Here is a 4,758-nt window from a genome sequence, read left to right on the forward strand (position 1 = left end):
AATAAAGAAGCAGCGTTCCTAGGTGCTTGAGTTTCCGATGAGACAGAAGACTGAAGAGGAAAAGTGAGCTCCCCCATAGACATAGATAACTGGTAAATCTGGACAAGAACACAGGCTCGTAACTTCGAAGAGCAAGGATTTTTTTTTATATTAATCTCGTAGAAAAGAGACCCCAAGATCTTTACAAGCTATCTGGCTGGAAAATGCCCAGAGTCAAAAGAAGCCAGAAAGCACCTCCAGCTAGCTGGGAGATGATCGAACCAATGTTGGATGAACTGGATCAAAAGAGGAGAGAAGCTGAAACTGAACCCCGGGAGGGAAAAAGGAAAAGTGGAATCTCGGTGGCCCATCTTCAGAATCCATCACCAGAAAGCCCACTATGTCTTCGACCTCCTTTACAAGAGGAAAGCCATAAGCAGAGAAGTCTATGAATACTGCATGAAGGAAGGCTATACAGACGAAAACCTGATTGCAAAGTGGAAGAAGCAGGTACTCTGCATTCAGACTCGGGACACCAACTTTGGCACCACCTGCATTTGCCGGGTTCCCAAGAGCAAGCTGGAAGTGTCGCATCATTAAGTACATGCACTGTGACTGCTGGGGTTGCTCCGGCTGACTGATGCCCTTGACTCCTCTGCATCCTGGACTTCGGACTTTGGGCCCCTGCTTATTGGGCCACTGCCTCCTGAAGCAAGTCTTCTCAGAGTGGCACTCAGAGAAAAGACCCAGGGGAAGCACAAGCTCTACCGGTGACAGCTGTAGTGTTCACCAGCTGAGATCTGTAAAAATAAAACCTTTATACCTCTTTTAAAGAAGAAAGAAAGAAACACGACAGTTCTAAGTTACTTTCATGAATTTTTCTTACCTCCTTATACTTTAATTTTGCAATTGTGTACATGTGCCCTGTTGCCTATGAATGAGAGTGTGCACACAAGTGCAGCGTCCATAGAGGCCAAAGGGGTCAGAACCCAGCAGCTGGAGTTAAAGGCAGGGGCAAGCAGCCTAGTTTTACATACTTTAGGGAAACTTTCTGGGAGGGGGCTCGGTAAAGAGATCGACAATACGACCATGCCAATATTGGGTGGAGGTATTGTAGACAAGAGAGAGAACAACCAGGGGCGTCTAGAGGAGTCTGCCACTGCTGCTTCTCAGGGCCAGAGAGAGAAGCAAAGGCAGGGACAGAGGTAGACTGGCAAAAGTCCAGCCTAAGGGAGAAAATAACCAAATGGTGGGGAGACCTGCCAGGGAGAGGGGTTCTGATGGGGTGAGAGAAGGGCATGTAAGTTGGAGCAGCCTGGGGACCAGCATGGGGTTCTGATCTGTTGCAATCTTGTCTGCATGATAATATTAGAGAACTAGATGCCCTCTCTGGAGATTGAAGGGCCCGTAGGAGCAGCTTTAAAAAGTAATGGCTCCCCATGGCAAACAGAAAGCCACTTTATGATTTCCCCAAGGAATGTCGAACATTTCCTGGGTCAGGGTCCAGCCTGAGCTGAGCTCAAATGATCATCTGGGGACTTTGAGACCTGACAGAAATCAGGCTCCGGTCCTCCGCAAGGATATCATGTGACTAATAGGAAACACATTTAACTCTCACACAGAAGCACTGAAGTGGCAAAAAACGATTTTTTGACATAGTCTCATCGAGACCAGAACTCACTGTGTAGCTAAGGATAGTCTCGATCTCCTGGTTCTCCCACCTCTGCCTCCTGAGTGCTCCTGGGTGTACAAAACCACCCTGGCTTTACACTCCATTCTAACCAGGAGGCTCTGCAGTGTTACAGGAAGTAAAGGATTCCGTTCCTCCCTTTCTTCCAGTGCTGGGTCTTTGTATAGGTTGAGCAAGTCTGGCCCCTCCCCCAGTGAATGTGCCCACTCTCCTTTTTACATTTTACTTTGAAATGGGGCTTCGCTTGTTGCCCAGAACTCACTCTGCAACTCAACAAACTTTCCCAACTAGTGATCCACCTGCCTCAGCCTCTATAGAAGACCATCTTAGCATTTCCTCTAGGCTCTGCCCAACAGTTACCTAGCAACAGCTGCATAACAGGTGCGAACCAGGAGCCTGTGGAATAGGACTGTTCTGCCTCTCTCCCTCTCCCTCTTCCCCCTATCTCTCTCCCTCTCCCCCTCTCCCTTTTACCCTTTTCCCTTTCTCCCTCCTCCTCCTTCTCCCTCTCCTTCTCCCCCTCCTCCTCCTCCCTCTCTCTGTCTCTGTTTCTCTGTCTGTGTCTTTGTCTCTCTGTCTATCTGTCTCTCCTCTCTCCTCTCTCCTCTTTCCTCTCTCCTCTTTTTCTGTCCTTCTCTCTCTCTCCTTTCTCTGCCTCTACCCCCTTCTCCAGGTACCCTTCCTGCCAATATGCTCTTTTACACTAAGCCTGTCTGTCTGTCTGTCTGTCCGTCATAGGCTGATTCCTCAGCATGGGCGCACTGAGGTGCTCAAGCCAGGTCATCACCTCCGTTTTATAAAACACAACTGATGGGATGGCAGGACTGTTCTACAGCCTACACTACACTACAGCCTACACTACACTACAGCCTACACTACACTACAGCCTACACTACAGTGTACACTACAGCCTACACTACAGCGTACACTACAGCCTACACTACACTACGGACTACACTACACTACAGCCTACACTACACTACAGCCTATACTACACTACAGCCTACACTACAGTGTACACTACAGCCTACACTACAGCGTACACTACAGCCTACACTACACTACAGACTACACTACACTACAGCCTACACTACACTACAGCCTATACTACAGTGTACACTACAGCCTACACTACAGCGTACACTACAGCCTACACTACACTACAGCCTACACTACACTACAGCCTATACTACACTACAGCCTACACTACAGTGTACACTACAGCCTACACTACAGCGTACACTACAGCCTACACTACACTACAGACTACACTACACTACAGCTGGCACTACAGCCTACACTACACTACAGCCTACACTACACTACAGCCTATACTACACTACAGCCTACACTACACTACAGCCTACACTACAGCCTACACTACACTACAGCCTACACTACAGCGTACACTACAGCCTACACTACACTACAGCCTACACTACACTACAGCCTATACTACACTACAGCCTACACTACAGTGTACACTACAGCCTACACTACAGCGTACACTACAGCCTACACTACACTACAGACTACACTACACTACAGACTATACTACACTACAGCCTACACTACACTACAGCCTACACTACAGTGTACACTACAGCTGGCACTACAGCCTACACTACAGCCTACACTACACTACAGACTACACTACACTACAGCTGGCACTACAGCCTACACTACACTACAGCCTACACTACACTACAGCCTACACTACACTACAGCCTACACTACAGTGTACACTACAGCCTACACTACAGCGTACACTACAGCCTACACTACACTACAGACTACACTACACTACAGACTACACTACACTACAGCCTACACTACAGTGTACACTACAGCCTACACTACACTACAGACTACACTACACTACAGCTGGCACTACAGCCTACACTACACTACAGCCTACACTACACTACAGCCTATACTACACTACAGCCTATACTACACTACAGCCTACACTACAGTGTACACTACAGCCTACACTACAGCGTACACTACAGCCTACACTACACTACAGACTACACTACACTACAGCCTACACTACACTACAGCATATACTACACTACAGCCTACACTACAGCGTACACTACAGCCTACACTACACTACAGACTACACTACACTACAGCCTACACTACACTACGGACTATACTACACTACAGCCTACACTACAGTGTACACTACAGCTGGCACTACAGCCTACACTACAGCCTACACTACACTACAGACTACACTACACTACAGCTGGCACTACAGCCTACACTACACTACAGCCTACACTACACTACAGCCTATACTACACTACAGCCTACACTACAGTGTACACTACAGCCTACACTACAGCGTACACTACAGCCTACACTACACTACAGACTACACTACACTACAGCTGGCACTACACTACAGCCTACACTACACTACAGCCTACACTACACTACAGCCTACACTATACTACAGCCTACACTACACTACAGCCTATACTACACTACACTACAGCCTATACTACACTACACTACACTACAGCCTACACTACACTATAGCCGGCACCACCAGGCTCCGTTCATCACACTGTCTGAGCCACCCATGTTCTACCAACACCGGCCACCTTCAGCTTCCAATGAGTAAGGGACCAGGAAAGGAAAGTGGCTCTACTTTTTGAACAACTAATTGGTGATATCAGAAATTGTGTGTGTGGCGGGCGGGGGTGGCATTAATGGATGCTGAAGGAGTTATTGTCTTCAATTCTATGGGCACGGGTGGGCTCACCAGCTACCAGACTCCACACGCATGGTAACGCAGATGACCCTAGTTAGACTCAGTGAGTCACAAAACAGAAAGACATGTATGTGGGGAAAGGTTTCAAAGGAAGGATTGACAGGGGTGGGAGGTGGAAAAAAGAAGTCGGAGGTGAACGGGATCTGGAGGTAGTGTGCATTAAGGCACCATCAAAGAATACATTAACAAAAGTGTGAGTTTCTTGCCCAGTTGAGCTTTCTTTCTGCTTTTTAAACAACTTTTGTTTGAGTGGGAGAATTGGCTGCTCAAAGGTGTTTGGTCATGACTCTGCTGCTGATGGGTA

General features: G+C 47.7%; 1 pseudogene; it reads left to right on the top strand.

Moving 5' to 3' along the window:
* Positions 1 to 203: 203 nt before the first annotated feature.
* On the top strand, positions 204 to 616 carry Bud31-ps1 (Bud31 homolog, pseudogene 1; annotated as a pseudogene).
* The last annotated feature ends 4,142 nt before the right edge of the window (positions 617 to 4,758 follow it).

The sequence above is a fragment of the Rattus norvegicus genome, chromosome 3 (genome assembly GCF_021556685.1).
Source record: "Rattus norvegicus strain SHRSP/BbbUtx chromosome 3, alternate assembly SHRSP_T2T, whole genome shotgun sequence".
In the NCBI taxonomy this organism is placed as follows: Eukaryota; Metazoa; Chordata; class Mammalia; order Rodentia; family Muridae; genus Rattus; species Rattus norvegicus.